The sequence below is a fragment of the Phalacrocorax carbo genome, chromosome 2 (genome assembly GCF_963921805.1).
Source record: "Phalacrocorax carbo chromosome 2, bPhaCar2.1, whole genome shotgun sequence".
Taxonomy (NCBI): domain Eukaryota; kingdom Metazoa; phylum Chordata; class Aves; order Suliformes; family Phalacrocoracidae; genus Phalacrocorax; species Phalacrocorax carbo.
The window spans coordinates 50,449,387-50,477,110 of NC_087514.1; positions in this window are offsets into that span (position 1 = coordinate 50,449,387).

A 27,724-nucleotide genomic window follows, 5' to 3' on the forward strand; every position below is an offset into this window, starting at 1 on the left:
CTTGTTCTTCCCTTCATTAAACTGCTCTAAATGCTTGTTTTATACTTTTAAATCCAGGTTCTTGCCTGTCCTGAGGCACTTCTTCAAGCTCTCTATAAATATTAAGCTGTGTAACCCCAGGGATGGCTACCCCTCCCTTTATGTGTATTGAAAAGGCAATTTCTATATCTAAGATGTGACAACAGATGCAAAGACTTAGATACAACCTCAGTATTGTCCCCCTTAGTTGATGAAACATTTGGAGTAATTAAGAAGCAGTAATGTCACAGATTAGGAGCATGTGTTGGCTTTATTATGTACAGCTATTACACTTGTATCTTGACTTAAATTTTTGCTGAGTTCTGTATTTTGGGAGCATAACACAAAGTTAAATGTCTGAGCATCTGTTTCTAAAATCTTGGTAAGTGGGTGTTATTTTCTTTGTTATCTATATCTGTATTATCTATATCTTTTGTGTCTTCTATATCTTCTATATCATGCATATCTATAACATGGCTGTTAGAATTAATATAACCCAGTAAGGCTATGAAACTTAGCACATAGAGTTGTAGCACTATGCTGTAAACAAGCATTTCATTTACACAAAGGCTTTCTTATTTTTTTTAATAAAGATCCTTAGGGAGTAACTCTAGTGTTCGTTTTGCAAGACATGATCCCCTGAGGTCCGTCAGCCAATGTGCAGAACCCGAGAAACTCTGCCCAAGGCGAAATGCTGCAGCTTCAGTAACAACTGCTGAGCTCTGCACCACGTTTCCAGGCCCTCCTGCCCAGCAGCTCCCCAGCCTTTTCTGTTTTGGATGAAAAGTGTCAAACGGAGCATGCAGAATAGTGAAGCCGGGTCTTTTCTGTGTATCTCACCTCCAGGTGAGACCTTCCAGCTTGTTTCCTGGAAACCCTTTCAGGAAGCAAGGGGTTGAAAGGAATGGGGAAGCATCTGTACCAAGGCTTGAGGATGAGGCACTGAGACAAAGTTGTTTTAGCAGCAGTGCTGTTTTTTCATCTTCTGACACTGTTCTTTGATCAGTGGTAGAAGAAAACAGCTTTCCATGTGCTTATTTGATGTTGGCTTCGTCCTGAAACTTTGCTGCCCTACTTTGAAAAATCTAATCTCAGCAGGGATGAAGATGCTACAGCCTGCAGCAACCACTGCCTCATTTCCTGAGTTAACTTCTCTTTGGATGCCACTAGATTTCCACCTGAGGAGCTCTGAGGTCCAACTTTATTAGTGGTAGCACCAGTAAAGGGTGGCATTGGCTTGGTGAATTACACATGGATATTATTACATCCTGAATCATGATGCATCATGAGGCAGTGTTTGGGCACACTATAAGTTAACTGCAAGCAAACCACTTACTGCTATCACCTTCAGTCTCCATTTAAATGTTTTTGCTCTGAGATATTCATACAAAGCCTTACCTGTGCCTCTGTCCTACTGCGCTGCTCAACACAGGAGAAGGGAAACTGGGATAAATATATCATCTACCTCACCAAAAATGTGTGCTTTCTGAGCTACTCCAGAGAATCTGGACATTGATTAGCTGGGAGTAAGCAGCTAGAAAGCTAAAGATCTGCTAATGGAATATCAATACTGCAAACCTTGCAGGTTGAAAACTCAGTATATCCACTCAAAGGATCCTGTGGGATCATCATACTTTCTTTTGAAACTTCATTATATTTTGGTCATCTGGATTATTATTCTTTTTAACTCCTGCATTACCCTTTTCTGAAGGGGAAAATCTTCAGCAAAATCCACCAGAAACACAGCGAAGAGATTCTCTGATTCCTGATGGGGGGCTGGGGTGTTTTCCCTGTTGGGACACTGCCCCCTAACACTGTTGGGATCAAGCTGTTTCATATTACCTCTGCCTCCAGTCCTACCAAACTCCATCTTCTCTACTCCCTTTGCACTAGCAAGGCAGGCTGGCAGAAGTGCAATAGGCTGTAAACTGACAAGGCATGGGGCACATCTTCCTTTTTGTTGTTGCCACTGCTGGACTCCAGGAGCTGAAGGAGAACAGGTAAGACCTTCCACCTTGACACCACATCTAGCATCCTTCTGCCCTGTACCTTGAGAAAGCGGGTAGTTGAGCAGCACTCTCTTGACCGACAGTGACCAACAGCAGCATCTAGTGGCTCAAGCGTTGTTTCAAATCAAGAAGATTTTGGTCTGAAATTTTCAGTCACAAAGAGTTTGCACATTGCAATGAAGTATAATTTTGCCAAAGCCAGGACACTTGTGAAAGTATGCCATTTGGCGGCTTGGTGCACAGAGAGGTTTTACAGCTGGGTGAGTAGTTTGAATGCATCACCACTTGTGTGCAGGCCTGATAGCCTCAATGGAACGCCTTGAGGCCAAATTGATAACGAGCATCTGAATACCGAGAGATGTGAGGAACAATAGAAGAAAGAAGCTGAACGATATGGCGGTGAGGCAGAGCGTATGGTAGTCATGCGTGTAGGACCAGAATGATGTGCTGCCTGCCCATCAGCTGTGGGCTTGCCTGGGAACAGAGCGACCGACGCAGAGGTCACTGGTTGTGTATGCTGTTGGTGCGCATCTCTCTTCGGTGTGCAAACTCGGCAGATGAGCCCACAAACCAGCTACTTGCCTGGTCAGAAAAATAAATACCAAAACTAAATGCTCATTTCCACACAGGCGGCGCAGCAAATTTTGTCACTTATTTGGGGGAAGAAGTCTGAATATCAGGCTCTAATACATTGTATCAAAGTGGACTTTCTGCTCCTGTCTTTCAAGGGTTGCTAAATGAAACAGTTGCAGCTACTTACAGAGGCTTTCCCCATTTCCGTGAACCATTTCCCTGGACCTAAGAAATTGCCTGAACAGATGTTGTGTGTAAATTCTGTGCCCAATTTTCTTCTGGGGAAAACTGCAGAAAGGGGGGCCAGATTTCTTCCTTATATTCTTCCAGTAACACAGGCAATATATATGTTCTGCAACCATTTCTTGAGAACATTACTATTTTGGAGAGAGGGCAGATTCTGCATGCTGTTTACATTTATCTCACTTCAAATGGTGGCAAAATTAAGATTTTTTAAAAAAAAAAAACCCAGCCAATAGCTTGGGAGGTTCTGGTACCTGCTACCACTAGGCTGAAAGTGGAGATCTTCTTGCAAGTTGAATTATTTGAATACTAAGCACTAGCTGTTTACTGTAAACAAGGATCAGTGTGATTTGGCAGATAATTAATCTCCTGATAAGCCTATTTACCTGCAGCCCACCCCCCTCCCCTACTATCTACTTTCTGGCTCTACTCTATTAGGTCCACACACATATTTAAAGCATTTATGTTTGTTTTCTGTACAGAGCTGTTTCCAGTCAGCTGTGGGTTGTAATTGCTGCTTCATACTTATTCAGGCTAGGCTTGTATATGTGAATGCCTGGCTTGCTTTGTTTAAATCTGCATGTTTTCCCTAGTACAGAGCAGTTTGGCCCTCTGAGCCAGAAGGATGAAGCGTCTGTTACTACTGCCTTGCCTTACATAAGCATGTGGGCTTAAGTGTAACTATTTTACATGGGATTTCTCACCTGGCAATGAGTTATTGTGATAACAGGGTCTGTGTAATTACCAGTGTGATACAGGACTTCATCTAAACACGCCTCTTCAAGCAGATTTGAGTCTTCTTTTATGCTGCTGGTAAACTGCCTGGTGTTTGGGTTGTTTTTGTTTTTTAATAAGATCCAAACACTTGCCATGCTAAAATATTCTGGGGGTGCCTGACCCTGAATGTGTGCTGCCCTCCTTCAAAACCCCCTTTTCCCAACCGCCAGGCTGCCCCAGGGCAGGGAGCAAGGATCCTTTCAAGTGCTTCCCAGAATGGAGTGGCTCAAATTGACCAGAAACTCTGCAAAGGGGAGATTAGACTACTTTAAACTAATTATATGTTTGAGATGTAGCCATGGGACAAAGGCAGAGCTTGAACTGGTCACAGAAATAGCCTGCATGTGGAAGGAATAGTCTGTATGTAGCTTTTGCAACGTTTTCCAGTACAAAGAACTGAGGGAGTGCAGCAGACTGGTTTTGAACAGAAGTCATTCCTGAGAAAGTGCAGCAGATCGTGAACACTGGCTAGAATCACTGAGGTCAGAAAAGACCTGTCAGATCATCAAGTCCAACATTAACCTAGCACTGCCAAGTCCACCACTGAACCATGTCCCCAAGCACCACATCTACACATCTTAAATACCTCCAGGAATGGTGACTCCACCACCTCTCTGGGCAGCCTGTTCCAGTGCTTGACAACCCTTCTGGTGAAGAAATTTTTCCTAATATCCAACCTAAACCTCCCCTGGCACAGCTTGAGGCCATTTCCTCTCTTCCTATCACTTGTTACTTTGGAAAAGAGACCAACACCCACCTCACTACAACCTCTTTTCAGGTAGTTGTAGGGAATGATAAGGTCTCCCCTCAGCCTCCTCTTCTCCAGGCTAAACAACCCCAGCTCCTTCAGCAGCTCCTCATAAGACTTGTTCTCCAGATCCTTCCCCAGCTTCATAGCTCTTCTCTGGACACGCTCCAGCACCTCAGTGTCCTTCTTGTAGTGAGGGGCCCAAAACTGAACACAGTATTCGAGGTGCGGCCTCACCAGTGCCGAGTACAGGGGCACGATCACCTCCCTACTTCTGCTGGCCACACTATTCCTGATACCAGCCAGGATGCTGGTGGCCTTCTTGGCCACCTGAGCACACTCATGAGCTGGCTCATGTTCAGCCACTGTCAACCAGCACCCCCAGGTCCTTTTCCGCCAGGCAACTTTCCAGCCACTCTTACCCAAGCCTGTAGCATTACATGGGGCTGTTGTGACCCAAGTGCAGGACCTGGCATTTGGCCTTGTTAAACCTCAAACAGTTGACCTCAGCCCATTGATCCAGCCTGTCCAGATCCCTCTGCAGAGCCTTCCTACCCTCGAGCAGATCAACACTCCCACCCAATTTGGTGTCATCTGCAAACTTACTGAGAGCATGCACTCAATCCCCTTGTCCAGATAATTGATAAAGATATTAAACAAGAATGGCCCCAACACTGAGCCCTGGGGAGAACCACTTGTGACTGGCCATGAACTGGATTTATCTCCGTTCACCAAAACTCTCTGGGCTCAGCCATCCAGCCAGTTTCTTACCAGCAAAGAGTACCTCCATCTAAGCCATGAGCAGCCAGTTTCTCCAGGAGAATGCTGTGGGAAATGATGTCAAAGGCTTTACTGAAGTCTAGGCAGACAATGCCCACAGCCTTTCCCTCATCCTCTAAGTGGGATTGTCATAGAAGGAGATCAGGTTAGTCAAGGAGGACTTGCCTTTCATAAACCTATGCTGACTGGGCCTGATTCTGGTTGTCTTGTATGTGCCATGTGATGGCACTCAAGATGATCTTCTCCATAACCTTCCCCAGTACCAAGGTTAGACTAACTGGCCTGTAGTTCACCAGATCTTCCTTCTGGCCCTTCTTGTAGATGGGCATCACATTTGCTAACCTCCAGTCAACTGAGGACCTCCCCAGTTAGCCAGGACCACTGTTAAAGGATTTGAAAGTGGCTTGGTGAGCATTTCCGCCAGCTCTCTCAGTACCTGTGGGTGGATCCCATCTGGCCACATAGACTTGTATGTGTCTAAGCGGTGTAGCAGGTTGCTAACCATTTCCTCTTGTATTACAGGGGCTTCATTCTGCTCCCAGTCCCTGTCTTCCAGCTCAGGGGCCTGGGTAGGCAGAGAACAGCTGGTGTTACTATTAAAGACTGAGGGAAAGAAGGCATTAAATACCTCAACCTTTTCCTTGTCCTTTGTCGCTTTGTTCCCCCCCACATCCAGTGAAGGATGAGGATTCTCCTTAGCCCTCCTTGTGTTGCTAATGTATTTATCGAAATGTTTTTTATTGTTTTTTATGGCAGTAGCCAGATTAAGTTCTAGTTAGAACAGATTAGCAGATACAAACCTGTATTGCATCAAGTTATCAGATTTATCTCTCACTGCTTGGCTCCTTGCCTTGGTTGCAGCTTCTGTAAATCACCTGGGAGATTTTGAAGGCATTAGTGCCTTTCTCTGTTGTGTCTATAACAGCATTAAGGCTAAAATTACTTTCTTATAGGTTTAAAAATAATATCCCAATGCCTGCTTCAAATCTGGCTGAAGTTAATAGGAACTGGCTTAAGTGAGTTTCAGTCAAGGTCTGGGGATTTTAAAAAGTTGTTCAGAATTACCTGCATTTATTACATTATTACATGGTTGTCTGAGCTATAGCAGGTGAAGGTTCCCTAGCCAAGGCTGTTTTGGGAAACAGCAGCTACCACCACCACTGCTCCCGAGGTGGGGAAGAAGTGCACAGAAACCACTGCTGCAGTCTCAGGCATGGTTTTGACACCACCAGCCAGTTCAACTCCTGCAGCATGAGGTGTGAACTCCCCAGGCACAGCACATTGTGGGGCAGTGGAAATGACCTTGTCCCCATCTCCCTTTTTCCCCTCTGCCATCAGAGAGGGTCGGGTGAACAGCCAGGTGGCATTAGCCTGTCCTGAGCTCTGGGCTACCCTCAGGGACTTCTCACTCCATTCCAGCTGGGGGTTGTATCCATGCATATCCACACCCTCATTGCTGGTCCTGCAACAGGTGTCTCAACAGCATCCCCCCACATCCCCAGCCTCCTCCTCAGCCAACAGGATTGAGAAGAACACTTTCTAGGAGCAGGAGTATTATGGTCTGGTGCCTTCCAAGAAATTATTGCTTTGCTAGAGAACCCCAACAGAGAATCAGCTCTCTCCTGGGCTGGTGACCAGATGTACATATAGCACTGATAGTGCCTGCGCCCTCAGGAAACTCACTGTCGTGAATTTAAACCAGGGCTACTTAATACATTTCTACTATTCTCTGCTGGGAAATTTTATGATTATGATTTTATGATTAGGAAGGGAGCACAGTGTTTTGTGATTTGCCAGGCTAGTCTTTCACATCACACCACCTTCAGAGCGGGGAACTACAGCCTCTGCCTGGGACATGGGGAGAATAACCAAGAAAGCAAATCATGCTGAGGAATATGGAGAGATCTGGAAGGTATCTACACTCTTGAGTAGGTTATTTTAGCCAAAAAAGTAGCAGTTACCAGAGCCAAGCTCATAATATTTTACAGTAGTTCTCTGACATATCTCCATGTCTTTTGGAGTTTGTCCGATTTGCAAGAGGTGAAGGAGCATGTAAGAACTGTGACAACTGCTTTTGCATAACTTAGTGCTCATGTTGGTCTCTGTTCTTCTCTACCTGCTGTCAGTCTGAGAAGCACTGTATTATGGGAGGTCCTGCCTGCAAATTTCTAACTTAGAAACTCCACACACAAGCTTCCTAACACTACATTTGTAATGTTTTCCAGCCAGGACTTCTCCCAAGCCTAGAGGTTGCTGACAATGCCTTTACTTCAAAACATCCTAATCCCTACACTTCTCTCCATTTTTTGAGTTTCTGATGTGCTGAAGTGATTTTTGTGCTGTTATTTTTGGAAGTATGGGTTAAGGGAAAGATACCTTGCACATTAAAGCTACAGTTGGCCCTTTGAGACCGACTCATTGAGTCAGCACTGTGCCCTTGTGGCCAAGAAGGCCAAAGGTATCCTGAGTTGCATTAAAAGGAGTGTGGCCAGCAGGTCGAGGGAGGTTGTCCTCTCCCTCTCTCTGCCCTAGTGAGACCACATTTGGAGTACTGTCTCCAGTTCTGGGCCCCCCAGTTTAAGAAGGACGTGGAACTCCTTGAACAAGTCCAGCGGAGAGCTACCAAGATGATCAGGGGGCTGAAGCATCTCCCTTATGAGGAAAGGCTGAGAGACTTGGGTTTTTTTTAGCCTGGAGAAGAGAAGACTGAGGGGGGATCTCATAAACACCTGTAAATATCTAAAGGGTGGGTGTCAGGATGATGGGACTAGGCTCTTTTCAATAGTGCCCAATGACAGGACAAGGGGCACTGGGCACAAGTTGGAACACAGCAAGTTCCACCTCAATATGAGAAAGAACTTCTTCCCTGTGAGGGTGCCAGAGCAGTGGAACAGGCTGCCCAGGGAGGTTGTGGAGTCTCCTTCCCTGGAGACATTCAAAACCCGCCTGGATGCGTTCCTGTGCCCCCTGCTCTAGGTGTGCCTGCTCAAGCAGGTTGTTGGACAAGATGATCTCCAGAGGTCCCTTCCAACCCCTGCCATTCTGTGATTCTGTGATTCTGTGACTCCTTGCCATATTCTCCTTCAAAGAGGTGCTCTTCTGCCATAAGCATACTCAGGAGGAGGAAGAGAGCACCAGATCTGACCATGAAGCCTCATGCTCAGTAGAAGAGAATTGTTCCTGCCAGAATATGAAACAATTCCTGTATCCCTGCCAAGACTATTGCTTGATGTGTGCTCCCTAACAGCTCATAATGAACCACAAACAAGCTTTTAAAGTAGGGATAAGGACACACATGCTTATAATGTTCATAGACTGAACATCCAGAGAATTGAACAAAGAGCCAAAGAATAGCTCAGCTAAAGGGGGATGCAACATGCTCTTCAGAGTTTTCCTAATTGAAACAATGGGTCTCTGAATTACAATATTTCCGCTTTTTGAGATACTTAAACACTCAGATTCTTCCAAAGAGGCATTCTTCCAATTAGTGTGTCAGAAGGAAAATTGAGCCCTAATCTTCAAAAGAGATACACATAGGTGGTCCCCTCCCTCCATAAACTCAGTGAAGACTTGTGCAGGAATCGGACTCAGCCAGGCCATTTGTTTGGGATCGCATAAGTCCTAAAATAATGCAGACTGTGGATATTGTGATATAGAATGTTTGACCTACAGCAGCGTCTGTTTAATACACTTGACACTGATAGTCTGCTTCAAAGCTGCTGAAATCTGGGTATACCTCCCCACTGACTAAGGAGGCCTTCAGTTTCTGTTCTCCCTTTTTTTTCTTTAATCTCTTCTTAAATGCTTTTAAAATAAGACTGTTTATCCCTGTAATAAACCAGATTTTAAAAGGAAATTAGTGGATACCCAAAGCACTTGCCTAATGCTTTCCATCCACATATCTCAATCATATGAAGAGTTGGATACATGTGGGTTTTACATCCACTTTTAACCACTGGGATTATAGAAGCGCACAATGTCCACATGACTCACCCAAGGTCAGAGCAAGCCAATGGCTTCGAAATAAATTCAAGTCTCCTTAATTTCCCAGGTCTTATCCACAAGAGAAGGTTGCCTTTTACATGAAAGGAGCAAAACAAGGTTCTCATTCATTTACAGAAAGGAAAAACACAGCTGTCCCTGAGGATGACAACAGATTATTAGTCCAAATGTCACAGAATTTTTTTTATGCTCTATCATCTGTATCATCCAGCAAAAATTAACAGTTACAGCATTAAATAATAGAAAGAAATTAAAAGCTATAAGAAAAGGGAAATAAAACCAGTTTTTTAATAAAATGTGGGAAGGAAACAGGAATCAGTGAGGCAGGAAGCTGCAGGGAAAAATATTGCAAGGGACTGGAAGGGTGAAGTCTCTTGCACTAAAATGGTGAGTTTATATTAATCTATTCATAGCAACAACAGTTACCTAAGTTGAAAGGTATACAGTGCACACATACATATAGAGGGAGCAATATGTTAAAGTATAGCTTTAGGCTGAGCTTGAGATAGCTTTCTGTTGCCTTAGTTCATGCAAATAGTTCCTACAGAGTTGTTGGTACTATTTGTGTGACTAAAAAGAGAGAGGTCTCCGGGGCCTAGACCAGTTTTTAACTTGGCCAAATGCTAGACAGCTGGAACATATTTTTAAATTTATTTTTTTATGACTGCTATTTCCAAGGATGTTCTCAACAAAAGCTCATTTTGTTTCTTCTCTTACTTTAAAAAGTTCAGACCTCAGCAACAGCAACAAAGTGATAGAGGAAAATAGGAACTGCTGGAAGAAGTAAATCTGTAGTGGTGGATGCACAACCTGAAAGCCAGAGTAATCTGCCCTTCTGGAAGCCAGGAGCCTTGTTTGTCCTACTCTTGCTTTTCTTCACACACTGCATGCCAATGACAGGCCAGGTCCATGCCCTTTTTCTCTATATGTTCTCATATCACAAAATGCAGCATAATTGCAAGTGCTAATTAGCTGTACAGTCACTGATGTGGTATGCACATATGGATGCAGCTGTTTAGAGTACATCCTAGTATACATCAGCTGTAGAAATGTGTGAATGGAGGACTAAGTTATATCAGGCACAGGACTTCAGCAAGAAACCTGTATGGAAAGAAATTGTTACCTGGAATCAAACCTAGTGGACACAAAGTTCTCACTGAAGTGATGAAAACCAGCCTCTTAGGCAGGGCATTGAAAATCGTCCTCGATGCTCTGCAGGAACCTTCTGGATCATGCATGTCTCGCCGTGTTGCTTTTCCAGCAAATATCAGGGTGGTTGAAGTTCCCCACAAGAACCAGGGCCTGCAATTGCGAGGCTACTTCCAGCTGTTTGTAGAAGGCTTCATCAACTTCCTCTTCTTGATCAGGTGGCCTGTAGCAAACGCCCACAACAGTGTCACCCATATTTGGCTGTCCCTTAATTTTTACCCACAAGCTCTCAACTTGTTCTCCTTCACTCCAAGGCAGAGCTCGATGCATTCCAGTTGCTCCCTCACATAAAGAGCAACTCCCCCACCTCGCCTTGCTGGTCTGTCTTTCCTGAAAAGCCTGTAGCCATCCATGACCACATTCCAGTCATACAAACTATCCCACCATGTCTCTGTGATTGCAATGAGATCATGGCCCTGTGACCGCACACAAACCTCTAGTTCCTCCTGTTTATTCCCCATGCCGCATATGTTGGTGTACGGGCATTTCAGAAAGGTGCTTGAGCACACAGGTTTCCCCAGAGGGGTGTATGAGGACCCACTACAGCCATACAAGCCCTTGAGGTGGTTGGTCTCCTGGTTTCCATCACATGAGACCACCATGGCACCTTTATCACTGCTCAGGTTGTCCTGTCTCATTCCCCCATTGTGTGCGGTTGCATTAGCATTGCCGGTTTGTCCCCCTCCCCCCAAGTTCCTCAGTTTAAAGCCTTCCTCACCAAGTTTGTCAGCCTGCTGCCAAAGATTCCCTTGCCACTTCCAGACAGGTGGGTACTATCCCTCCCTAGCACCCTATGGTTGTTGGAGAATGTCTCGTTGTCATAAAAACCAAAACCCTCACGTTGACACCAGCCATGTAACCAGGAGTTGCTTTGTATTATTTGCCTATTTCTAGTCATCCATTTTTCTCCAACAGGTAGTATGGAGGAGAAGATAACCTGGGCACGAATATTTTTCACTTGCTTTCCCAGTGCTTTATAGTCTTGCTTAGTTCTGCCCAGACTCTGGCTTGCAGCGTCATTTGTGCCCATATGGAGGAGTAGCAGAGGATAGTAATCAGTGCTTTGTTACTAATACTAGGTAGTTTTTATTTCACTTTGTAACACTAGGTAGTACTTTGGTGTTAGGAATTAGTCTAAGGCCTGAGCTTCTTGGCCCTGTGTTAATAGAAGGTTTCCCATTGCCTTCACTGGATGTACAGCTGGGCCCAGTGCACAAATAGCCATGGCATGGTTTTTGCTACTGAGACTATTATTCATCCTCTATGCTCATGTTGATTTCATGTCAAAATTCAGAAGGTGGCTGTATAAAATATCATTTGGGCATATGTCTCTGGAGGCACATGGGAAAAAAAAACCACTAATGGAGTCATATCCTGGCATCATTGACCACTTTCTCCCTTAAAAAAATAAACCAATAGCATTTTCAGTACAATTCCAACCACTTTTGACTCTGCTGATCCCAGATGGAAAGGAGTTGTGAAAAACTATGCCATTTCAAGGAAGGACTGAGCTCTGCCAATACTTTTGGAGGAAAGGTTACCAGGCCAGAACATGCAGTTTCATTTTATCGGGAAGGGAGGTTTCCTTGCTAAATCATGCATGCCATTATCATTGATTGAAACGGGTTTGGAATTCCAGCCTAATCTAAGATCATTATTGGACATTTTTGTGAAGACATGTGGCATGTTGTTGCACTCAGATTGTACTGTAGATATTTACTTGCTCCACCCTTCATCTAGGACTTCACTTAAAATATTACATGTCAGAAAAGCACAGTGAGAATAGCTCCACCCTATAAAGATGTTTTATGTATAAAAAGGTTGGCAGCTTAAAAGGTCAAGTTAAGTGAAATTATAACCATTGTTTTTTTCTATCCAAAATTCCCATTTTTGGGGTTTATATGCCCTAGAAGTTTGGACAAATGTCCTTTATTGTCCTGCTTCACTTAAACATTTAAACATGTTTATACTTATGAATCCTTACATGGATGACAAGCAGAGGCAGGGTGGGAGACTATGTTTGGCATGGGATTTTTAATGTGCCAGATTTTGGATTAAATACTTTTTGCTTCAGAAAAGAGACAGCTAATCAGTCATACTGAGAGGGAAAAGCTAATAGACAGATGTTAAAATAATAGACTAATCCTACCAGGATTTAAATCTTGCTGTTTCCGCAGTATGATGCAGATTGGCAAAGAGGTCCAAAGCAGCTAGAATGTGTAATTCACATTGCCTTGCACTTGCTGTCAACACAAGCAATAATTCATCTTCCTTCTAGACTGTGTTGACTTTTGTACAGTTGAATCTCATATTGGTGGTACAAAGAATTCAGAAAAGACTGATCTGGATTATTAGTTCGTCAGTAGAAGGAAAAAAATATGGCATTTGCACAAGGAAAATATGTTGATAGCATAAGTGCAGAAGTTTTCTTATGTCTTATGCTCTAAAATAAAGACTCAAAGTCACATATTTACTTGTACCTGAACACAACACAGGGACCTGAGAAATTATTTTTTTCCCCTCAAAGTTACAGACTTACTTCTATCAGGTTCATGTATACTGAACTGCTCAGTGAATCCTCATGGGCTACAAATTAAGACTTAGAATTACTTATACTTGCTCTAACAGAATCACTCTGATACATCAGCCACATCCAAAACAAAATTTAAATCTTTGCTGGCACCCTACTCCAAAAGCCATTCAGTTCTTCACAATGTGGGTAAGTGCTTGGGGGTAGATCTAATACCTGTGGGTCTCTTGGTCTCTTTGTGACGTTGTATGCTGGCACTGTGACCCTGCAATATCACTGCAATGCTGATACTCCAGAGACTCTTCTCCATGACAGCTCATGGTCATCTTCAACCATTACATCTCTCAATAGATCAAGGATGCCCAGGGACTTGGCCTACATGCCACAGGGTGCAGGTTTACTAGATACAGCTCAAGGACAGCTGGAAAGATATGATGGAGGTGTCTGTTGGAAGAGTCCATCGCCAAGGGTTCAAATAAACTGAGCTAATGAAAAAAGTCTATTTTTCCTAACATGGGTAAATAGCTGGTTGAAAAATAGGAAAAAAAGAGCAAGGATAAAATATGATGTTTCATGATGGATGGATGTTACCAGGGTGGTCCCACAAGATCTGTATTGGGATGTGTGCTTTTCAAAATTGTCAGAGGTAATCTGGACAAGAAGGTTAAAAATTAAGCAATGAAGTTTGCAGAAGACACAAAATGATTTGGGATAGTGAAATGTGCAATTGACTACGAACAGCTATGGAAGGATCTCACAATACTGAGTGATGAGGCAATAAAATCACAGATGAAATCCAATGAAAATCACAAATGAAATGTCAATAAATGCAAGTAAGGCACATGAAGGAGAAAAAAACACTATCTGTATGACTATATACACAGTGATGAACTCTAAATTAGCTATTAGCTAGGGGAATTAGCTATTACCAATCGAGCAAGAGATCTGGGAGTCATTATGGATAGTGCTTTGAAAAGTCAGCTCCATGGCAGTGAAGCGGCAAATAGTGCATTGGGAATTATTAGGGAAGGAACTGAAAATAAAATAAATAACAGCCTTGTAGAATTATATAAATGCATGGTGTGTTTGCATCTTGAGTATTACTGGTAATTTAGTTACCTCTTTTGGAAAAATATTAACTAACATTAGGAAAGATACTGAGAAGAATCACAGGGAAATGAGGCAGCGTAAATAGGTCAGGACATTTCTACATGGAAAAAGATGATGGAGCAGGTATATAACAAAGCAAAGAGTAGGAATGGGCCTCTCTAACTGGAGCAGGAGAGTGGAGTAATAAATATCTCCTAGGGGCTGACAGAAACTCTAGGAAAGCTCCATATAACTTTTGTTTCTCTCCACGTCTGTTGTCCACAGTAATTTTTTCCTTTGTGGTAACTATTTGAGACATAACATTTGCCTTGTAACACGGTGAGGATAAGAAGCAAGCAGAACCAAAGGATCTAGCTCAGGCTGGGGGCCACTGGGTGAGGACAGAGCTGAACACCTATCTCTTGCTAGAGGCCAGGCTACGCAGGGCAGCTGCAACGCCAGGCTGCTAGGAGCCAGGATGCTAAGGGTGGTGTGGGGTGGACCTTTTACTTCTCCCTGCAGTGCAAAGAGCAAGTAGGAAGGGGAGATCCTGGTCTCAAGAGGAGTTCAGATGTTTTTGATGAGGCTCCTTAGAAGGTCTGGGGTGAGCTGAGCGGTGAGGAGTTATTTCTGGAAGCTGGTACAAGACCAGGCCTGGCTTTGTTAGGCACTGGCATGCAAGGACTTGGTGAGAGGACAGAAAGCTACACTTCAGAGAAGGAGGGGGGAAGCTGGTGGATTGGATTTACATGGGAATGGTTAAAGAATGAAGTTACATAGGTATATATGATGGGAAAAGGTAAGGGCTAAGAAGAAAAGGGAAATAAAGAGTCAAACCTGAATACTCAGATGATCAGTTTAATTATGACATAGAAAATCATGAATGGTACAGTGAAGGCAAATGGGGAATGATTATTCAATATTTTCTATAAAAGACCCTGAGTGATGGTCAAATAACAGATTTAAAGCAAACTTACAGAAATACTTTTTACCCAAGAAGACATAATCACTGTGAGATGTTGTGGAAGCCAGTGGGGTTCAAAAAGGGGCAAATAAACAGGCAATGACTGACCTGGAACAGATTATGTTGTCAATTCATCATTTCAACTAGTACCACGTGTACCTTCCTGTGCTTTCAAAGCAGAAGTCACTAAGCCTACCGGAGCCTAGTATGTCCATCGTACCATTACTGTACATTAACCTCCCCATGTGGAAAAGCACTGAGTGTGAGTGGGTATAATCTGTACATCACAAAGCAGAAAAAAAGCAGTGGTACTCTCCTATTATGTCTCTGCACTATAAATTAGCCCTTTCTGGTTTCTTCTACACAAAGCCGTAGGAACACCTAATGTAGCTCTTAAAGTACCTTTAATGGAAAAAGTACTGATTTACTTGGAAGCTTTCCATTTCAACCTTTGAACTGGATTTCTTACAATGAAGTGTATGCTAATTTTGATGCTGACACCAAGGACATGGCAAACTAAGAACTACTGAACCTAAGCATGGGTCAAACTCAAAGGCAAAACCCTTTTTAGGCTCAAAGGGACTCTCACTGGGCTATTTTTCTTAAAGGGGGATTAGGGCATGTTTGATCACCAAAATGCTACCATACTTTCCATTGAAACATTGAACAGGATTAAAAACAGAAAAACAAAGAAAAATCAAACCACAAACCAACAACTGAAGCCCCCTACATTGAAATTGTTTGTTCTGTCTACCTACCTATCTATCTATATAACTATCTATCCCATTAAAGAAAATCAGACTGCATTTCTTGTTTTGCTTTGCTAATTTAAAGAATCCTGTCTTTGTTCCCCTTCATTATTATGTCTATGATGTTTCTCCATAGACAGCATGGAATGGATGGATGGATGGATGGATGGATGGATGGATGGATGGATGGATGGATGGATGGATGGATGGATGGATGGATGGATGGACGGATGGACGGATAGATAGATAGATAATAGATGGATGGATAGATAGATAGATAGATAGATAGATAGATAGATAGATAGATAGATAGATAGATAGATAGATAGATAGATGGATGGATGGATGGATGGTTGCACACATAGGTACATATCAGTTCCTCTGTCTTGCAAGGAACTTCACAAATAAACTGAATGCTATAATATCTGCTTGGGCATCACCATGTAAATTCATTCAGGACATCTGTTCTTACAAAAGCCTGACTACTGTGTCAGTTTAATTGAAAGATAATGCTAAACTGAGCAACCTAAAGCTAGTTCAGTTTCTCTAGCTGGGCAAACCCAGGCTTGGTCATAGACGTTGCATACTTGGTTTCATGGAGTCTTTCTTTTTGTCTTGTTCTTTAATCTGCCAACCAATTAGCAAGCACAGGCTAAGAAAATACATGAGACATCTTTTAAATATATGCCTATATATGTTTGTCTTAGTGATGTTAGCAGTCAGAATCACCTCCTTGGAAGAATATTTCAAATTCTGGAAAAAATTTTACTTTTGCATAGAGAATAATTACATGACTGTGCTTCTTTTCTAGTAGCTGAAACCACTGTTGTGACTCAGTTAGCCCATTCAGGTAAGGAGAGAGAGAATCTTCTTCCCTGGTGGTGCAGAACTCATGTATTTACAAGCCTTCTTAGAAAAAGCATGTGGTATCCATGCATTTACCACTGCAATTTCCAGGGGAGACAAGCTTGATTTATTTCTACAATGTAGCTGCTACTTGTTTCCCCATACCTTTTATAAGGAAATTAAATTCTTAAAAATGGGCTGGTAAACTATGATCCTGTAATAGAGAAATAGAATATAGAGTTAATATCAAGATATATTATTGCTGTATCAACATAACTTTCATGTTAATCCACAGATAATCTGCCCATGTATTCACTGTATCTTGGAAGGAATTTGCTTGAGTTGCACAAAACCTTTCCTTTTCTCTCTCAGTCTCTCTCCTTTTTCTCATAATAGTGTGGTTATAAAGTAGGAGGTTTATTACAATAAAAGAGCCACAGACTGAGGTACTGCTCTGAAGATCGATTACAGCAATACTCCAGGAGAGCAAGCTGCCAATAACTGAGTAGAAGGACTTGGTGATAGGCCGTATTACTCAAAACATGACACAAGAGAGGAAGAGCCAAAGCATAGTTCCTGTACTGTTGGAGGGTGCCGCTCAGCAAATAACCAGTGAATGGAAAGCTGCTCTGCTTGCTTTCTGCCAGGCAGCGGTAGGAAAGCTGCTGGAAATGCTAACACTGTTTTGTTTGTTTCCTAGCAGGAAGATTTTCCACAAAAGGGTAAGGTTTGCACCTGCTTTAGCATAGGTTGTTAGAAATGTGAATGATTTAAATGAATTCTCTTGTGTTAGATAATTCAGAGACAATGGAGAAAAACCCACATTCTTCAACTGCAATACCTTTTTGTGAACTGGTGGAAAAATACATATTCATTGGCTCCACCGATAATATGAATCTCATTCAACAAATGTTTCTCCCACCTGCAAAAAAAGCCACAGATAAATCTAGTGAACACATGCTATTTATGAAGCTCTTACTTCCCATAAAAAGCAGATGGATCATATAAAGTTATTGCAGTTTAGCTCCTAAAAGCAATGTGACCCATTAAGGCTGTTAGGATATTAGGAGAGAGTACCTGGCTCTGGAATGTGCCCAGGAGACAGGGATTTAATTGTTCTCCATCCTAGATTTCCTGAATGTTTCCTTGCCATCACTACTCCTCAATTCTTCCCCCATAAAGTAAAGATAACACTCTCCTACCTTCCAGAATGTTGGCACGGATAAATATATTGAACATGTTAGATGCTATGGCACAGAGAGGGAATTTATAAAAGTGTCTAAGATGGATAGTCTGTTCCTCATTTCAACATACACAGCTCTTGGCTCCCACAAGCACTTCCACTGAGGAGCAATGATTCGTATTTGGCAGATGGGAGCAGAGTGATCAGGCCAAACACCCTCCAGAACAAGATCTATAGTATGTTGCAAATTATTAATCAATGCAATGCTCCTCTGCCCACCTTAGCCTCCATGTGAAATCTTAATAAAAGTATAGTGCCAATGGATTTCTCTCAAAGATGACTCGGCAATGCATTTGGTACTTCACTGGAATAAACCATTATAGTCTTAGTGAAAGTATACTGAGTTATAACATGTAAGGATCTGGTCTAAAGTTTAATTGACTGAATGTGTACTTCATTTCTAAACAGTTAAGAGAAAGGTACTGCTGTATAAACTTATAGGAAAGTGAAATATTTTTCCTCAAGCAGAATCCAAGAGTAAACTCTGGGTGTTTTGAAATCCTTGAAATAATATATATTTCCCTAGTTTTGGTACAGGTAAGTTAAAACAATTAACTTTAATGCATTTTAGCCAGAATGTTAAGAGAGAGAAAGAAGAAAAAACAGTGGAGAAAAGTAATACAATTTGGTTTACAAAACCGATTTTCCTTGAGGTTGATATTCTGGTTTAGATCAGCCATCCTTCAGTGGAATCAGTATGAAGCAGGAACTAGGCTTATTCATAAACATATATGTCTTTCTAAAGCATTTTTCTCTGAATGATTCATATTTTCCCTTTCTTGGCTGACAAGTGACAAAATACCCAAAACAATGTCTATCAGTCAGCCACATTTTCTCTTTACTAAAATGCTTTTGGGTGAGGGCAACCAAGTGAAGAATCTGCCCCTCGAAACTGGCCCATCCCTCGATGGTGCTGATGTCCAGGTCCTCTTGGGCAGGGTTTGCTGCTCTAGTTTCAATACTGCAAGCCAATTCCACTGGATTTATTTCTGTTTCATTGGAAAACTTCTGCTAGAAGAAGTAGTTTTCCTGATGTGTGTTGCTATGGTATGACAGTTTTTGCTAGCTGTGTGAGGTATTTATTACAGTATTGTTTGCCCCAGAGTTCAGAGGCAAATGCATAGATCAAACTTGTGGCTGGTTCCGCTTCTCTCTCGCAACCTATGATAAGTTGAGAGAGATGGAAGGGCTAAGCATGTTACAATGGTCTACACCACCCACTGTCTGCTAAAATAAGCCCTCCACACAAGTGGATGAGGAAAAGAAGTGAAGAACAGTGTCATGGACCACAGCTTTGCCTTGAAACGATAATGCTTGCTCAGCTATTTACATATCATTCTGCAAATGTGTGGGTCTTAAGTCTTGGTGAGCACACGGTTTACCCACTTCTCCATACAAGTAAAGTTTTTCTCTTCTCTTGGCCCAAAGAAAGGGAACTGCCATTTTACCTTGTAAAGGAAATGTTCTTCCAGAGCTAACTAGGGCATCATCAAAAAAGTGTCAGAAATTTCATTCTCTGAAAGGACTATGTTTCCTCTCAGGTGTGAACTGGGATCCTTATCCATCTAAATGAGTGGGTCCCATAGAAATATCTCATTTAAGTGAGGCTGAACACATGAGCTGAATTTACAGTTGCAGGTCTTTCTGATATATTGTGTCTTCCAAAAAGCTGCAGTATATTAATAGGTCTTGTCCCCTACATGAAACACCGGACATTACAGTTGCTCTGTCTAGGCAGCTGAGCATCAGGAAATCTTTTATGCCAGAGGTCTGGACTTCTGAAGTTCAGGTGGTGGTTGCTTCAGAGGTATGAGCTGCCCTCCAGAAACCCAGCATGAAGACATACCTTTCCATGGCCTACTCTAGCTTCCCACCACTGTCCTGCAATGCTTTATTAAGTACTTATGGCACCTAACAAGCTGTCAGTGCTCTCTGCTGTGCCAGAGACACTCTCATAAGATGTTACCCAGATGCTAAAGCCTTTACATGCGTAATTCTTGAAAACAGTAACCCCAGGATTTTATTGACCTGACTAACTTAATGACTTACAGGAGCCCAGAAATTCCCCATGAACACCTGAAGTCACGGCCAAAGGCATTACCTGCATCCCAAATAAACCCAAGTTTTATGGGGAACTATGTCCTACTATATATTTTGTTGACAATCAATTGTAAATAGAAGGAGGAGGAGGCACTCAGACTCAGCTCCGTCAGTTTATTAAATACAAAAGACCACTACTAATAAGAACAACAAAGTTTCCATATTCTCCTGTCTTGATTTCAATAGCCACACCTACTATTGATTTTCAAAGCCACACCAGCTGAGAAAGGGACAAGTTCACTTGAAAGGATTATCTATCAAAACGTATACCCCATTTACTGACTACAAAAATCCTAAATTGCTTCCTGATTCTCACCTCCTTATTTTATAAGCAGAAGGGGAAGATTAACAGAATAGCACCCATGACAACAAGTAGTAGGGCAATCATCTTTGATTTTCCTTAAAGTAACAAATAAATACATAAACTGGGAAAGTATGTACCAAGAACAGTTATTCATACCATAAAACAAGAAAGCTTTTTGTTAGTGACACAAGAAATATAAAAAGGAGTTAACTAGGCTGCCAGTCATGGAGAGTTCATCTGACATAAATAGCAGAGTAGTAGAATTTTGCCTCAGAATTTAGAGCAGCAATGGTAAACTTTAATAATAGTGAAGTGTTTAATACAAATACCACCTTAACTAGATCTACAGTTACAGGCCTGTGCTATTGATTGCATAGTATTATATTGATGCATTATAGCTGCAGGGGACAGGAACACCTTATTCCAGGGAACAACCAGCATGCTGCCATGTTGATTTAGCCTCTTCCTAACTACTATGTTTTCAATACATGTAGTTCAAAATGCAGAGAGTACACATATTCTCCACCTTTCTTCTCCAAGCTATCCTACCATAAGCAAATGAGTTTGCAGTGTCAGTAACAGCAGTTATACACCCTTGGATGACAATTTTTGGACTGTGTCTCTCCTGCTCTGTTTTTCAATTGTTTTTTTTTGCCAAGTCCACTTCTAGCAAAAACAATGGCAGCATACAGATTAATTAGGAATTTGAAAGGAAATAACTTCTGTTGTAGCAATAGGTGCAGAAACGTAAAAGCACTGAGATAATTTCCGTGTCTCACAGTTTCACTAGTTCCCTCAGCTTTGAGCTGATGTGAAATGTTCTAAGACCTGACAATTCCATAAGAAATTTTTCTCTCTGTCTTCCAAATATGTTTTGAAGGACTTTAAATAATTTCACAATCACCCACCATGCTCTTCTGGGTTACTGCAGCATACTGCGCACATTGTGTTGATGCAGAGGTGCCGCAAAAGGAGTGTTGAAGGCAAAGATGCTCCAATAACCCAGCTTTCTGCAGCATCCCCCAAACCTGGGGCTCTGAGATCAGAGACATTATCCTCCCCAGGCACCCTGCCTGGTGGTTGGGCCGCCTCTCCCAGCATTGTGTGAGCCGTCCCTGGAATGCAGGGGTGAATTCCTCAGACATGTCATCTCTTGAGTCCCCTTTCATCCAGCAGAATATGGAGACAGGTGTTAAATCAGTACTAGCACCCACCATACCGCAGATGTTAGCAGGGAAAAATGAGAAGAAAAAAACAATGGCCTTTTTGTCCAGATTGTAATTTCCACATTAATACAAAACTTGTGTTTCTTCTTCAAGTTCAGTCAAGTTCTTTGCCACAAACTCCTTGCACTCCATCCCATTTTGGATGTCTCTAGAGACTAGGATGAACCTTTCTTGCCACAGTGACCAGGAATAGGTTATTTGCCAGCTGCACAGTGTAACAAAAGAATAAAAATCCCACACAATTTTGAGTATGATTGAGAGGGATTTTACTCCTTCTACCAGAAAAAATAAGTCCTGCTCCCATTATCACCAAACATTAAGAAATAGAAGACATTCGTGAGCACACTGCACAGACAAAATTTTAACCTTGAAAGTGTTTTCTTCTCTTCATCGTGTAGCTTAAAGTAAAAATGATCATGCTGAAATGTTTAGAATAGAGATGATAGAGTTTTCAACTTTGCCTTGTTGTTTCTTTTCATATTTTCTACTGCTCATAACATTTAGCTATATTATAGTTAAAACACCTTTGAAAACATCTTTACAATTATGATTCCACAACCTAAGCAGTTTATTACAACACCAAACTTTAGTGCAATAAAATCCCTGACAAAGTAAACAAAAATCCCTACACAAATTGTAATATGTGCACTGTTGAACTCACATATAAAGAGTACATACAACAGATATAGGATTAAAACCAAAACCAAAGGAATGTGCATAGCTTTTAGTCGTCATCAGTTGTAATGTATCAGTATAACACATCCCCAGCTGTACGGTCTGAGCAGTGGTGCCATTTTATCAAAGTCTCCTTTCTAGATGCTCAGCACCTCCTCCAGCCTCCCTTCTTGGACACACAGAAATTCTCCCTCCTAGGCTTACCAAAGCTCTGCAAAGCAAAACGAGCCAATGAGATGCATCAACTTCTTGGCATCCATCAGCTTTAACACTGGACTCCTCAATCTGTCCTTCAGTCCTCCGGGTACTAGCGGGTATGGAAAAATCTCCTTGCTACTGTCCAAATATGCTGTGAGAGATCTTTACCCAGACAGTCTGCTGGTCCTCTCCAAAAGACTGAGGTAACAGCTACTCTATGGGTGGTATGACAAGCCTCCAGGCAAGGATCTCCATGTGCTTCTGGTACATGGAGTGAAGCCCCTGGTGGCTGTTCCATCATTGTGGCCTTGAGGGTCAGCAACAGCATCCTGCCCCAAGAGCAGTATCTTGGCTTGGCTCTGAACCTGGGGCTCCCCAGAAAAAAAAGCCCAGAGGAACATCTGCTTGATTTCAGGCATTCCGAGAGGTGTCTTGAGCCATGAAGTCACAGCCTGAGGGTAGCTATGCTAATCCATGCCTGTCTTTGTCACCATGAGGACTGTAACACTCAGCAGTGTTTCCTCCATGCTGCCACTTGGAAAATGGCATCGACTGACTGTCTCACGAGAAGTAGATATATGGTGGGATGAAATTGGGGGAACTCTGGGAAATATATAGCTCAGTCCCCAGCTTGTGCTGTCTCCCTGCAGGCCATCATAAAGTAGCAGAACAATGCACAGTGGGGCACCCAACCAGACTTCCTTGATGTCTATGTCAAAACATGGTGGTGTGGTATGGCAGCAGCTTAGTCAGCAGTTGCTAATACTTGTGTGCACACTAATCATGCAATAGGGGCTGCAGATCAGTTAACGAAAGATACGCAGAAACCACAATAAGTGCCGTATATAAACGAGCCTCAAGTTGCCCTGGTCGAGCCGTTTGCCTGCCCAGGCCTTTGGGTAGCTGTAGAAGGATGACTCCATGCCCTTCCTCTCCCACAGCTTCTCCTGAGCCAAGCTCTGGTCTGGCACAGGAAAGCACAAAATCTTTTGTTCAAAGATGGACTCCGAGACCTAAACTTGTAGGGAATTAGTGACCTGAATGTACACCTGAATCCAATTTTTCAGGCTGTGGGCTCAACCAAAAAATAATGGATTGAACTAGAACCTACTCTAAATAGTCCCAAAAGTTAGGGTTCAAATTCTGAGCAGCTCCAATGTAATTGCTAAACTAATCCTGCAGGCTGAGGTGACAGGGATCCAGCTTGCCTGACTTTCTGAGTGACATTTCTGAGACTTAGTGTTTTGCCTTGCCCTGCTTTCTGTCTTGAAAAGGCTATTTTACATTCCCTCCTCTTTCTCTCTTTCCTTCCTTGTCCTCTTAACTTACCACTAGCATGTTTTATACATTTTAAATCTTTATACATAAAAATTTTCAAAAAAGATTTCTAGGCTGACAGTCTCTCATTGTATCTGTCATCTCCTATTACACTCTGTGACATGACAGACCATTATATGAATATGATGCATTATGACACGACACATGACACCAGTTACCCAACATTGTACCTCATTAGAAGAAACTGTAAAGGCATAAACCAGGGGTGAGCCCTTGTTCCCTTTACTACCATCATTAGGAGTTCATGTGGCTGTTGCAATTTTTCTTCCCCCATGGCCAGTCTCTTAATTGTTTTGGGTATAGATAAGAAACAAAAAAAAAAAGGAAAAAAAAAAAACAACCCTGAAAGCTTAAAACCCATCACACTCTTTTCCCTGTGAGCACAGAAAGAAAATCTGTTGAGATAGGCCTAGCTGATCCCTTCTTAATATCTAGAAGGAAAATAAGAATTTGTATATCCCTGACAGTATACCTTGGATTTAATAATTTCCTGACCACAGAATGGGTTGATCAGAATTACTCTCGGCCAAGCAGGAAAGAATCACCGTGAAAGATGCTGGGTTCACTTTTAGCCACAGTTTGGCAAAAATATTGACAATTCTCAGATCACAATAACATGTTTTCTGTCAAAATCTGCTGGAGAGAAAAAATGCAAATGCTAATGTTGGAAAGAAAGACTATTGTTGCTGTTGCTTCTAGTTTCTCCTTTATGCTTGATAAATGGCATCTCTGATTTTTTCTTTCTAATTTGTATCTACCAAATATCAGCTCCTAATACAGCAGAATGAGCCTAAAGCATTGTCATACAAAATTGTGTGTGGAAAGAAACTGAGGCCGTTTCTCATCTGTTTCTGTGAAGCTCGCAAGTTCCAGGAACAGGAAGAAGCTATTACAGAGGTGAATAGGAGATATTTATTATCCACAGCAGAGAAGCCTCAGTCTGATTTTCAGTTATCCCAACTGACACAGCCTCTCTGTGTTCAGCGTGGGCATGCTCTGGGTTGCACTAACATCTCAGTCTTGGCTAACGAACTCCTGCTCAGTGTGTGGTGACTACAGCTCGTGAAACACCAAGGCTGTCTTTCTATGCTTTATGAAATTTAGTAGCAGAGAGAGTGGATGAGAAATGGATATTTATAAAACTGTAGGAAACAGTAGTAGCCAAATCAATCAATACCAACAGCAGATTAGACATCTGGAGACAAATCGCTGGCTCCTGCAGTTACGTCAAAGTCAAAAGGTACAGCTGCAAACTATTTTACAGCCAGTATTTCCCACTGGATAGAAGAGTGTATGTATAATAGCTCAGGTGACTGAAAATATTTCAGGAGGATGTCATCTGTGTTCTTTGATGGCATTTGGTGTCATGAAGAGATCTTGTGTGTTAAGAAGAATAAAACATTCCCTTAGAGTTCACTGAATGGAACCAGTTATGACTGACAGTCACCACCCATGTGATGGAGGCAGATGTTTGCATCCCCAAAACACACATTGGGCTCAGTTGGCACCTTTAATGTCCATCTCACTGGACAAGCTACAGACTGAGTAATCATGGAAAAGTGAGACTAAGCTGGCTCATTCAGGTTGGCTGTGCAGATATGGGATATGCTGGTTTGCTGTCGCACCTGAAGGTTCTTGCTCTTTTACATTGGCGTTCCCCATTTCACAAGATTTAATTTCACTTTAAGGGAAGGGGAGAGTATTTTTAGGATTGGATTTATAGTTGGACCTCATGGTCCTGTTACTGAGCTTGCCATTTCTAGACAAATATACTCTACAGAACAGAAAGCTAATTTTCTGGTTTTGCTGCAGATATTATACTGCAGCTCAGCAGAAGAAATCTGAAGCACTCACTTTGGCTAATTGGTACAACCAGTTTTGGGATGTGTTAACATGGAAAAGATTAGCGATATCCTCAAAATCCTCACTCAAAAATAATTCTGAACATTTGGTTGCGTATTTCTGACTTCTGCTGGGGAAAAAAAAAATCAAAGCCCTGTAGAAAAGCTGCTAACCTTTTTCAGTCTGCTGAGCTTTTTCTCTTTATTGGGTATGTTTGCCACAGATCTTCTGACAACTTTGACAGTCCATTATAAGGAATGAACTCTCTCTAACTGTGGGGGTTTTTCATCTTTATATGCCCCAAATAAGTAACAAGTTAGCTATATAAAAAGCTTTTTCACTACAGAATGCATATTCCCCATTTATAATGGGGTTTCTTTTGACATTGCAAGTGTTAAGAGCTGTCTAACACAGCAGACACTTCCCTAGTGAGATGCCAGTAAATTCTAGGTTATAGGAGACCTCATTCTGCAAAAAGATGTGTACATGGGCAGCCACCGACTGCCGAATAATCCATCTGCAGGATCCATTTCCAACACCACAGCCTTCCTTCATGCAGGCAACGCTTTCTGACCGAGGGAATGATCCAGGGTGGCTCCTCTGTCTAGCAGAGCCATCATCTCTTATGACACATAACTTAATAGATTTTTGGAAGTGCGGCTTTTGGCTGTTTGAAAAAATAGGTAGTTTTGCCTCTCTAAGTGCACTTTGTAATTTCTTAAAATCTGTCCTGATGCTACCTAACCTTATGAAGGACTTAAGTGGCTGGAAGACAAAATTCACCAAAAGGTTTTACACTTAGAATTGCTTTCTGTTATTTTCAGGTATCCCATTAGACCTCCAGTCCTTAGATAGGTGTCCAGGCTCCCCACTAAAGGAATAGTTCCTGGTAAGCAGGACAAGGTCAGCAAACTGAGTAGCAAACAGCAAAGAGACAAAAGCAGGGCTTAAAGGATCAGAGATGAACCTGGCTAATTCCAAGTTAATAAAAAACATTTCTTCAGGATGTATGGCCCTGAACCTCTTCTGAAAGCAGTCAACATCAGAAGAAGTTCTGAGGGGGAAAATAGTGGCGATGCCAATGGTCATAGTCTTAGATAGTAGGTGAGCACCCAAGCACCTGGACACCTAGATATCAGAGAACTACTTTAGTGGAGTCATGAAAAAATGACCCAAAAGGCAAATTTTTCTCAACGGGTTTCTATAAACTTTGGAGCCAATAAAAACTTTGTAGGGTTCTGTAAGTCAAAAAAGATTGAAAATACTCAACTGAAGTCCTGCATTTTTTTAAAAATTGGAAAGACCAGACATGCATGTCTTAAGCAGATAATCCCACAACCCAGCTCCAAGACAGAGCTCATGCTTTATGATCAAAGCAAAAAAATGTACATACTTGTGAGGGACTGACAGAGCTGATGTCTCAATCGTTGTAAAGTGGGATGTAGCGAACTGCAGGCAGGAAATTGATGGATACAGGGCGTGGGGGCACGTTGGTGGATGTGCAGTCCCAGCTTCTGCTGTGTCTCACATAGCAACTTACAGAGGTCACACAAAGTTTATTTGAGGAAGGGGCTTATGGCTGCCCGAAAGACCTTTTGCAATCACCCCTCACATTGGCGCCTGCACAGACGATAATGAAACTTAAAAGACACTACAACAGAGGTTGGTGCATGCCCACCACCAGAGGATCATCATGTCTGTCGTCATCAGTGCTGGATCCAAGAGTGGTGGTATCTCCCCATCCTCCCCTACCTTTCTCTCTCTCTCCCCCCTCACCCCTCCTTTCTTTTCCTCTTCTTTGTTTACAAATATTCTTAATAAGAACCCCCACCGTCAATGCTTTTCCATGTTTCTAAGTTCAAGTTGTCTTTTCAAGTTCAAGTTACTTCTACATTGAAATAAAATGTTTAATTGATTGGGTTTTACCTTAATTTAGTCTGAGGGGCTCATTAGAACCTTGGTAGCTCTCCCTCCTTCTCTCAGGCTGGATGTGACAATACTGGCCAAAAGAAGAAGCAATTTCTAGCAAATCCGGTCTGTGTCTACTTACTCTGCATTTTGCTTCCACCTAGTATAGGCTGGTTTAGACCTGTAAGCATGCTGCTAGGTTGGTTTCTGCTGATTTGTACCCTAAATTACAGCTACTCCTCTACACAACATTTAGGTTGTCTAGCCCAGCACTAGGATGATAATTTCATTTGCTAGAAGGCCACATAAGGATTAGCTGTTGCTGTAGTGCCTGGAGCACTATGCTCTTGATC